The sequence below is a fragment of the Sphaeramia orbicularis genome, chromosome 4 (assembly GCF_902148855.1).
Source record: "Sphaeramia orbicularis chromosome 4, fSphaOr1.1, whole genome shotgun sequence".
In the NCBI taxonomy this organism is placed as follows: Eukaryota; Metazoa; Chordata; class Actinopteri; order Kurtiformes; family Apogonidae; genus Sphaeramia; species Sphaeramia orbicularis.
Window position 1 is genome coordinate 11,195,783 of NC_043960.1, and position 12,336 is coordinate 11,208,118.

The 12,336-nt window shown below is 37.4% G+C and overlaps 1 protein-coding gene across 1 annotated transcript in view; it reads right to left on the reverse strand.

Moving 5' to 3' along the window:
- The window catches only part of znhit6 (zinc finger HIT-type containing 6), a 60,873-nt gene that overhangs the window by 22,674 nt on the left and 25,863 nt on the right, over nucleotides 1–12,336 (reverse strand). The gene's annotated exons all lie outside the window — the stretch shown is intronic.

Genomic DNA, 12,336 nt, shown 5'->3' on the forward strand with positions numbered 1-12,336 from the left:
GACAGATGAAGTCACCAGTACTTTAGCGCAGTATTCCCAGTGTAGTCGAACACAAATGCCCTTGTTTAAATTCAGAGCATAGAGAGGATTGGGCTCTAATCTGTCCAAGACAATACGCCTGGCTGCTTCCAAGATCTTGTCCATCTGTGTGCCTCTGTGTGTATCTGTGAGTAAATGAACAAACCAGAGTCGCCATGGAGACCATGACATATACACTGAGGACTCGGACACCAGCTGCTGGATATCACATAATGATCACTTATGCTGGGGTAATGTTTTGGGCAGTAACTATTAAATGCGGCTGGGTTTTCTGGGTTGCTGGGCGTGCTCTACAACCAAACATTTATCCCCCAAACAGCTGCTGTGTTTGTACCTACAAATATCATCATAATGCAGAAATATCCGACAAATTCTAATATATCAAATAAGATACGAATAAAACGATGTAATTTTACTTCCTTGAAAGGGGTCATATTTTGCTAAACCCACTTTTATTTGTCTTTGGTATCTTTATTTGCATATTTGGACCCTAACAGTTCAAAAAGTTTGAATTTGAACCCTTCAGATGCTGCAAAGCTATTTTTATATTCATTCTGGCAAAAATCGAGTGAATTTCTACAACAAGTTTTAATTCCTTCTTGATTTGTTATGTCTATAACTAGTTGCATCACAACATTTATACATATAAGGTCAAGACTTCCGATGAACATTTCTCCAAGTACATCATAACTGTTTATCAGCAGCAGCAGCAGCTGTATTAAAAACTGAAAACATGTCCGAACTTCGAGCCAATTACTTAAAATGTTCAGTTGTTGGTTGTATTAACAAACACTAGAGGCTGAATGGGTCAGAGAGCACGATCAACAACCTGGAGGGGGTGGGGCGTGAAGTGGCTCATTTTCATTTAAAGGGCCAGCACTCAAAACGACCTTTCTGGTGTCATTACTCAGATACAGGGTTGAAGATGGACCTGTGGAGTTGAATTAATGAAGAATTCAGACCCAAGCAGAGCATTAACAGTTTATGTAGACCACAGGGATAGACCACTAGTTATAAAAAAAAAAAAACAGAATTGAAACAGGTTGTAGAAATCCACTCAATTTTTGCCGGAATGAATATAATAATATCTTTGCAGCACCTGGAGGGTTCAAATTCAAACTTTTTGAACGATTAGGGTTCAAATACACAAATAAATGTACAAAAGACTAATAAAAGTGGGTTTAGCAAAATATGACCCCTTTAAGGAATGAATGACAGTAAGAAAAGGTGGCAAAAATATTCCTAATACAGAAAAACATTGAATTGATTTTTTTTTTTTTTTTAGGTAGGCTGTTCTTAAGCTGTACAAAAACTCAGTCTAACCCTTTCAGATCCTCGTATGGTTCTGCATTAGTGTCTTGTGATAAATGATCCTCTGATGTCCCTGAACTACTCCTGTCTCACATCCACACCTGGACGTTCACAACCCACCACACTCTCAGCCTCTTTATGACTTTGTAGCAGCTTTCAGCATCCTGTAGTGGGTGGAGTTGGACTCAGAACAGACGAGGTAAAGTCACACTTTATCGTTAACTTACAGTCTAGTGTTACTTATGGATATTTTAAGCCCTCCCCCTCTTTACGCACGGTGATGTTCATGCAGTTTATTGCTCTTTTCACGTAAAATAAGATCAGGGCTTTAAGGTGTGTACATACCAGGAGGATTTGTTGCAATACAAATATTTTGGAGCCAATCGCGATCTATTATGTAACTTTTACAAGTGTTGTGTAAAAACTAGAGTCACACACTGAAAACAGACTTTTAGGAGTGCAGGAAATACTTTGCACTTAATGTGTATGCTCAAAAATCATGGAGTAGATGCTGTTTTGAATATCTTTTTATGAAGTCATTGAGTTGTTTTGTGCAAAAATCATGCCATTATCTATACAGGGCATGTTTTTAGGATGTCTTATAACATGAATACAGAGATCTTTGAACTACATCCGCACAAAAACAAATTACTGACGTCAAAATAAATAGATAATGCTCATTTTATTGATAAACCTGAGTGAATCTCAGTGTTAAAGCATTCTGTTATCCCTACAGAACAGAAAATAGGTCACTGTCCTTGGTACCAACAAACCAAGCTGATGACCTACATGCTCTTTCGGAGCCATAAATCCCACAAACTGAGTGCTGATCCCAACTACAAAGACTTGCGTTGACCAAAACCACAGAAATTTGCCATATACAGTATTGGGTGGAGCAGACCCATCAGCCCTTTCTGGTGGGTAGGAGGACGGTGGCCTTGATGGAGCTAAAGATGAAACACACCCTCTGAGTATAATTGTAAGGCAGATACAGGGCACCTTGTTATTAGGGCGGAGGACTCACGGAGGGAGATTTAGAGCTCAACTTGGAGGTTCCTTTTGACATCTGTAATATAAAGTTTTTGGTATCTCTTTTAACTTATCCACAGACAAAGCCCTGCACAGCTATTTGGTGCCATTAAGTTATGTTTAGCGTGTAAAAAACATGTATTAGCAATTATAACAACATTTTTGTGGTACTGAAGGTTCAGTGTGGAGGATTTATGGGAATATAATTGCAAAAATAAAAAGTTAATATTCATAATCATGTTTTCATTAGTGCAGCAATGAAAATAAGACTCAGAATGAGCTGAATATATCTACTGAAAGAGCAGGTCTGTATATTTTTGTTGTAGCTCTTTACAGTTGGTGTCATCCTGCATTAAGGTACATTATCATCACCTACTATGTTTGATAGTGGAAAAGAATTAAGGTTCCCTAAACTAAATAAACCCAGAACAGAAACACGGCTTTGTCCACTGGAAAAAAATCTAAATCTTACCAAGTGTATTTTTCTCATTTCTAGTCAAATTTCGACCATGCAAAATTCAGACTTGTATGTGCTTGGAGATAGATTCTGTCCATTTGAATGTTTTATTTTGCTTTTTTATTTTATTTTATTTTTTTGGGTTTTTTTTTGCATGTTCGAAATAAATAAATAAATCAAATCAAATCAAATCAAAATACCTCATCACACTTAAAACTAGAAGCACTCGGAGAGCGCAGACCTCCGCCAAGGCAGATCAGTGGCCCCCCCACCCCCCCCACTCCCAATCACCACCAAAATGTAATCATTTGTTCCTTGTGCCAGTATCAACATTTCCTGAAATTTTCATCCAAATCCGAATTGAGTTATCTTGCACACCGACAGACAGACAGACAGACAAACCAACGCCAACAAAAACATTACCTCCTTGGCGGAGGTAATAAAACATAATCACCTAAAGAGTAACTTTTCAGTGAGATATAAGAACTTATTTTTAGATAATAGATCTTGAAAATCTTATTTCAAGAACTTTTACCAAGATAATTTTCACTAGTTCCATTGGCTGATCTTTTTTTTTTTTTTTGTGCTTAATTCAAAATTTTTTTGCTTTATTCAAGCAAAAAATTCTGAAAAGTATCTTGATATGATTTGTTGAAATAAGATTCTGATTTTTTCCAGTGTGACCTGTTCAGGATCAAATCTTTGAAGGAAACCTGATCAATCCTGCTTTGACCCATCTGCCGTGGTCTGAATCTTTGCTGCTGCATCTTGAAAAAATCATTTATTCCTCTTGCTATCAGCCTTGAAAATGACACAATGTAATTAGGAATTTGTGTCCGTATTCATTGATGTTGCCGATCGTTACTGCTGGCTGTAAATCAATTTGGATAACACAAAAACTTCAAACCATTTTGAAGCATTTTTCACTTTTACAGTTGGCTGTAATCTAAAATTCCCCATCTGAATGGCACTAAATACAGGGTGACGCAAAAAAAACGGGAACTTTTTAACAATCCAATAAAACCAAGAGTGATGGAAGAAAAATATTTTATTCATAGTAATTGAAACCTTAAAACATACCATTTAAGAAACAATGATGGAATTTTCATTTTTTAAAAATTACAGGCTGACCCAAAAAAACGGGAATTTTTGAAGTGCGTATTGGCAGACATGAGCAAGTGGCAGCACTGCGAGACAGTGACCTTGAGCAAGTAAACACCCCCCCATTTTAGTAACCATTGGCGGCTGTGCGAGAATTGTTCGGTAACCGTGTGATCTCAAGATTCGGTAATGTTCCCTGGCCCCTTAGATCGCCAGATTTGTCCGTTTGTGATTTATTCTTGTGGGGCTATCTCAAGAGTAAAGTGTACACGACTCGACCAAGAACTCTGGATGAGTTAAAACAGAGAATTCAGGATGAAATTCACAGTATCCCAGCTGAGATGTTGCAGCGGTCAATGAGGAATCTCAACAGCAGATTTCAAGAATGCATTCGTACAGGAGGATGCCATCTACAGGAAGTAATTTTTAAAAAATGAAAATTCCATCATTGTTTCTTAAATGGAATAGTTTAAGGTTTCAATTACTATAAATAAAATATTTTTCTTCCATCACTCTTGGTTTTATTAGATTGTTAAAAAGTTCCCATTTTTTTGTGTCACCCTGTATTACACACTGAATCTTCAAATGGTGTGCAACAATAATTTGCCATACTGACAGATCATCTCTTTATTTCTTGATTAACCATTTCGTTAACAAAGTGCAAAAACCCAATTTTAATTTCTTAGAGAGCAAATTAAAGCCCTTAAAACATGCTATTTCATTGACTGTCAAATAAAAACAAAACAAAAGCTGAAAGAGGCTCAAACCACATAGTGTTTGGCATCCTCGCTAGAAATTACGAATCAATTAAAACTGTTATAGTTATTGAGTAAAAGTTCAAGCTCTAGTGGGGAACTTGCTAACACATTGTAAGAATCTATAAGAACAAGAAAGGATCACTTAAAATAAGTCATAATTTTGGTTTAAAATAACGACATTCCACAAATTTTACAGCAAATACTGATATGAATAAAATTTAAGAAAAGCTGCAGCCAGTACCAAATAATCATCAATAAATAAATTAGTGTGCAGTGGATTAAAATAGCAAAATACCATAAAAATAAAGTTACACTGTACATTTTTGGGCCGACTGTTATTTGTCCAAGCTGTTAAACTCATGTCAGATGCTTGTGTTTTGTGGATCCAGATGGTATTATACAACAAGGCAATGTGTTTTTCCTTGAAAACAGAAACAGGATGGGTAGGAAGAGTTCAAAAGTGAAGAAATATGTACAGAACTGGCAGAACAACATGTGGAAGGTGGTTACGAGTTTCCACTTCATTGTATGGAGAGGGCGCCGGGTAAAGCTGTAGGTAGTAAAGGCAGCGTTGGGAGTGTTGGCGAGGCACTGGGAGGGGATTCCCTACGCAAGTGTGGGAGGGACCTACACCTCTAACCCCTTAGTCAGAGGAATTTATGTGTTTGCTTAGTTTTGACTGAGTTTCGCCTTTGGTGCGTCAGTGTGTGTGTGTGCACGAGTTTGTACGTGCAGGCAAATGAAGGTGGAGCACCAGGTGTGATGCCATTATTCTGTCATTACAGCAAATGGAAACTATGTCTTTCAATGGAAAAGAGGCTTGCCCAAAGATGCTTGCAATCATTTCAGGCAAGGCCAGAGTGCATACCTGGGATAAGTGCCATTATTCATTGTCAGGGAAAAAAGAGAAGATCAGCATAAAAAAGTCAAAACAGAAGCACCAACAGTGGAGGATGGCTGCTTTACATACCAGAACCTGCTGAAAAAAATCAGGATGCAGAGCAGAGTCCTCCAACAGCTACACACTGAAACTAAACGTGTATGGACTGAATAGTATACCTTATCAATGTTGAAATCATACAGTATTTATTTTTTTAACAAAGGTTATATTACAGGGTTTATAAATGTTATAAAGTTCAATGCAATAAAATCTCTGCTAATTTATATGACCTGCGTTAAAGAGCATATTTCAGCATTAAGAAGGATTATTTTAGCAAACAGCTTACATTTAATACCATTCATTACCCTACTTTATACCATAAATAACCACCTCTGAAATATTTCCTGTTTGTCTTTACCGTTCTTAGCTCGCATCTAAGTTCATATCTACCTTTCATTAAATGAAGGTTTTACTTCAGATTTAAGGCTGCCTCATGGAAACCGGGCAAGTTTATAATCGATGTTCTCAGCGATGGAAATAATAATGTGAGCTCTGGTTTCAGATGTTTATTTTTTCTCGTTCTGCGTGGGGTTAATCTAATCGAGAAGCCAAAAACCTCTGTGTCCTGTTGAAAGAAACATTATGGTGTCATAACAGTTGTGTTTGGTGGATGGAAACAGTCATCTCTTCTCTGCTTCTCAAGTGGTTGATGTTTACTTGTTCAATCTGAAACTAAGTTTGGATGATTCCTGTCAAACATTTCCAATATTTCAGAGTTGTGTTCAGTGCTGCTGCTGAAAACTAACCACACAAGGAACATTTTCCGCACTTTTAATCAGATCTGATAAAACTGGAGGTGTGATTGTTAAATTTCACTTTTAGATAAATAATTGTCGTACAAAAAGCAGATTGTTAAGGTCTATTACAAAAAGCAGATTAAGCTTTATACATGGTTAAAACAAAGCGCTCTTTGCTTCATCTAACAGTGTCCCTTTTTAAACAGAATCATCAAAAGTCTGAACCTAAGGCTCTTAATATTACCTTCATGACCGTCAACTCTAAAATACGCAGACACACACTCTGGAGCAGCTCAGTCATGAATTGAGGGATTTAAAGGAATCAAATTTGTCCCTAAACAGGCAGTAAACCCCCTTAGTATTAATATTTAAACATGTTTACATGTTTCCCCACTTTATTCTGGTCATGCTGTAATCCTATTTAATAAACCAAAGCTTTGTTCTAGTGTTCCAACAGGCTGTCTGATGAAAAATCCCTCCTGGAGGGAAAATGCCCTTTAAATTCAGGCCATGTAAGGTAACATAGCCAATTTAATGATATTTTATTGAGGTTATAAACCTGATTACACCGTGCCACTGTTAGGGGAAAATGTACACCACACATACATTATTTCTGAAATATACAATCTGACAATCATACTCTTTCTCCAGCTTTAAGGCAGTGGGGAAGATATATGTATATGAAATGGCATTCTAAGCTTAGATTTTAAATTTACCACAAAACGTGTTCCTCGATGTGCTGTGTGTACACCATCATTCAGTTTACATAAATCTATATGAAACTGAACACTGTTATGCCCAGCAGGTTTTACATTCTGTATTAAAACAGGTACAAACTGGTCTGACTTTAGACAAAGGTTGGGAGGCGATCTGCTTCTCACTGTGCCACTTTGGCAGCTTCTCTAAACCTAAAAGTGGTTTGAGCAACTGTCTGCATTCACTAGAGAGACTGTGAAATAAAGCAGACGTGAAGGAGAACTGATGACTTTATTAACAGGAACATAGTATGTTGAATAAGTAGGTTATTGGAGTTGCTTTTGCCATCATCACTAGAGAGCAGAAAGCCTGACTGGTGGTCTGGCAGATGGAGCAGAACTCCATCTGGCAGGATTAAGAATTGGACAGTTACAATAAAAATGGCGTAACATATGAAACCATATGTCCTGTGTATCTGCCCATCAGAGGTACATGCCAGGATCTGGGTGGCAGTGGAGTGAGATGACAGGACTTTGGGGCCTGCGTGTTGAGATACAACACATTTACATCTGATCCACAGCCAAAGCTGGATTCACAACCTCAGAGGGTGGAGAGGCAGAGAGGCTGATCGACAAAAGTAATAACAGACAAAGATTACAGTCAGATGAATCTTAAGACTGATTCTTTATGTTTGGCTCAAGGCAGAGTTGCTGGACAAACACCATAATGTTAAGTCATGGGTCTGCTTGCCCTGAGAAGCTTAGAACATCATTTCTGAATGGATTTTAAGATCCATCCACTGGGGCTTGATGTATCAGACTATGACTGACATAACCGATTATGTCGTTTGTGTAAATAGGTTTGTGTGGGGTGTCTCAATCTGTCAATCTGTTTACATACATGCTCGATTACACTGCTGTTCCTAAGGATGCAGAAAATACAACCCCAAAACAACTCCAAACTCATGATCATCTAAACCTAATAAAATGATAAAGTGATGTTCTGTACGCTTCGTAAAAGTGAAATGTCCTAGAACAAGAACTTGAGAAAGACATCCTATAACAAACGGCTGTATGGAAATCCTGCTTTCCAGTGCACTTGTAAGTTAAAAGCAGTTTGTTTGTAAAAGACCTATAAAACTAAACACTGTGGATTTCTACAGGGTGTCCCAAAAAATGTATACACACTTTAAATAATTGTAAAGTAGGTGTTTATTAAAATTCATTTAATTTTCAAAATGTAATAGAATTTCCAAACATCATTTTATTGTTTTGTCACCGACTGTTCTCAAACTGACGTCCGTTCTGGTCCAGACACTGCTGACAACGCCAAACAATGGAATCACACACATCACGAAACAATTCCCTCGGTATTTGCGTGCATTCACGTTCAATGCCTGCTCTCAATTCAGCGACTGTTGCAGGTCTCATAGCGTAGACTTTGTCTTTTAGGTATCCCTATTAAAAAAAAGTCTAGTGGTGGGAGGTCTGGTGAACGCGGAGGGTATTTAACGAAACCCCTTCGTCCAATCCACCTGTTTGGCAAGTTCACCAGACCTCACACCACTAGACTTTGCCACTAAACCGTTGCCAGTCTTTTTGACCGATTCAACATGTGTAATCGGCCACTACCCGTCATTCAGTCGGACTGATCTGATTGGTGGAGGGATAGCCCTTGACCAGTGAATCAGTGAACATGTAATTTACATGTGAACACAGCTATGCCAAATTACTTCACATTATTATTGTCTTCTATAGTAGGCCATTCACTGCTCATATCATATCTGAATGAGTGCCAGTCAGTGTTGGCTATGGACTTCATTCATTCGATGAAGTGAACAGTATTAGCGATTTCTCCTTAGTTTTCGCCGGCGACATCTTTCTTCTTTCACAAGAAGAAGCCTGAGAGCTGACAACGCCAGTATCTTCTTATTACTAGCCATCCGTCCAACACTAATGACCGCGCTCTGTGTTTAGAGATGTTCCGTCATTTTCCAGTTTTACATCTCGCACAAGTCAGTAGTCGATTCGGTGTGTTCTTCACACTTTTTTGACTGTGTCAGGGAGACGGGAGCCAACTGATAGTCGCGTTACAGTCCTTAGTTTTCGCCGGCGACATCTTTCTTCTTTCACAAGAAGAAGCCTGAGAGCTGACAACGCCAGTATCTTCTTATTACTAGCCATCCGTCCAACACTAATGACCGCGCTCTGTGTTTAGAGATGTTCCGTCATTTTCCAGTTTTACATCTCGCACAAGTCAGTAGTCGATTCGGTGTGTTCTTCACACTTTTTTGACTGTGTCAGGGAGACGGGAGCCAACTGATAGTCGCGTTACATTTCTGGCGATGATCGGCAGTCGGGTTGGTGTGTCTTTGCCTTTAGCCTGAAAGAATGTGATGAAGCAGATTACTTTTACATTCCTGGCCTCTTAAATATAGACATAAACAATAAACTAACACTGGAGTTTTATCACTAATACAGAATCTGTGTATCTAATTCCACAAAACAGATGAGGACTCATATTCTCACTGGCTTATGCAGCATTTCTTGTTAATTAAGAAATGGAACTTTCACTCATAAACCAGACATCATCATGTAGCTCAGATTTATGTGGGTGACTGTGATGACAGCATTTGCAACACTGAGGCGAACTCCACATCAGAACAACGAGCAGCAGTTTCATCAGACGGCAGCAGACGCAGACTCTGCTCTGCATCAGCGGTGGTTAATCAAACCGCTGACAGCCAGAAGGTTGTCTGCAAGAGTTTAGAAATCATTTGGCTGAAGAGGCTGATGATTGTTTCATTTGAACTTAATTTTCGGAGAGGAGTTGCTTATGTGTGTGCATCTGAGGTGATGAATAGTAATCTTCCATCATGAAATGTAGGGTGAAATATGATTCTGCTGCTTTAACCCATTTGTGCCTTCATTCATCACGTTTGTCAAACAGTGCAATGTTGAAATCTGCATTGAGTGGACTGAGAATGGTACTAAAATGAAACCAAATGCATCAAAACTCAGACAGAAGACAACCCAAAGTACCAAAATTCTCAGAGACTATATATACCAGTATCCAACCTGTGGCATGATCAGTCTGTGCACAGCTGTAAATAATACATATAGTTTTTTTGATTTGTCTTCGTTTTTAATTTTGCACTTTTTTTTTTGCTCTTGTGCTTTGCTGCTGTAAATCTGGAATTTCCCCTTGTGGAACTTATAAAGGCATATCTTATTTTATTTTATCTTATATTGAAGCAAAGACTAATGCAGGAATCTAGTTTTGAGTGATTCTATCACTAAAAGATTTAAAACCCCTTAGCCCTATCAGCCCGCCCGTGGGCTGAAAAAATTATATTAATATTCATCTACTGTAAAAATATAATAAATCAGGACAATGAATGTTTTTTTCAACTTTTGCTCAAAGTTTAGACCCTAATGTTAATAAAAGTACATCAAAAGTGTATTTTAGTGCAAACTTTAATGTTCAAACATGATTTTTAATCTTTGTGGGGTGAAATATACGCTAGTAAAAATCTCCGACACGAACAATTAATTTATGCATATCATCATCAATCCAGCCGAAAAAAAAAACAAGCGAGGATAAAAAATTCCAATTTCTCTTTTAGTTTGTTACAGTTTACTCAGGCATAATAATAGATACAATATTTTAGACAATGGGAATAGATTCTGTGAGGTCTCTAAATGTCCACAGACACCAAGAACATCCATATGAACCTTATTATTGTGAAGTAATTCTTCATTTACTTTGGGTATGCCTTTTTAGGCGTTTTTCCCCTGAAAATATGGTCAGGGTTAAACAGGTTAATTAATTATGCTACTTGTGTGTTTTTTTGTTGTTACTGCTGTTGTAACCAAATAATTTCCTGCAAAAGATCAATAAAGTATCTATCTATCTATCTGTCTGTCTGTCTGTCTGTCTGTCTGTCTGTCTGTCTGTCTGTCTGTCTGTCTGTCTTCACTTCATTTTAGAGGTTTTTTGAGAGTTGAAGCATAGAGTAACCAATAATAATGGTGTGGTGTTTTGGCAGTTACCTTTGAAACATCAGTATGTCTGTATAACCAAAGAAGATAACCTTAAAAAGGCAAAAAGGGGAATTCTGTATTAATTCATACATGGTAGTGTCAGTAGGTTTGTTTCCATGCAGATGTTTTATTCACCTTTTCACTTTACACTTAAAACAACCAGAGTGAACGCAATTATTAAAAAAAAAAAACAAACTTTGAGCTTGGGAGGCGTAGTTGTATTGATAATGTGTGCAATGGACGCATATTTATCTAATATTTCTGTGTTTATTTGTGGATCAATGAGGAGGCTAAAAAGAAGCCGTAGCCAGGCATATATTGTCCGCACACAGTCACTGAAACAAATATAAAAGCCATATTTGATGAAAACAGCCATGAAACAACACCATGTATGATGAAACCAATGTTAGGGAAAGAGTTTCACAATAAGGTCTGGACCAGTGGTTCAGTTTGGGAGGCAAAAAAAAAAGCCTAATGTTTACCGACTAAAATACATTTTCGGTTTATGAGCCCCTTGATCAACAGTTCATGTAACATGTTATTATATGAAACACTATTTGACCAGCAATGTCTTAAACCATGACTGTCTTAATAGTGTCTTAGAAGTATTGGAGAAAATATAAATTAGCGTTTTTGGAAATTTGTCTTCCCATCCTTGTTAATTAGAAATATTAAGATAAAACACTCATCTCAGTTGTCAATAATTACCATGATTAATGTCAAAATAAAGGCTGATTTTTATTCCTGAATGAGAGTTGAAGAAACCGGACGAATATCTGTGGTTTGAAATTATTATTTATGCTGAGAACATGAGAAATATTTGAGAAGAAAGAACCTTTAAAGTGTTGTAGCGGGGAGTGTGAATGAAATTAGCCCTGAAGATGAAATAAAACGGTTTATTGCATTGATATACATTGCAATATAAAATTATATTATGATATTTGTGATTATGGTTTTAAAACCCAGCTCCTGACAATGAAACACATGAATTCAATGTGTCTCAATACTTTTGTCCATACAGTGTAAACTATACACTTACTGTGTAGTCGCTGAATTAATACAAGAAACAAACAGAAATGTCATATTTCATGGAAGCAGCAATTAAACAACACCACGTATGAAGTAATAAATGTTGGACAAAGGTTTGCAAAGGTTCAGTTTGGGAGGGCAAAACCTTAAGCCAACTTCGTGTTTTTTGACTAAATACTTCTTAGGTTTATCAGAC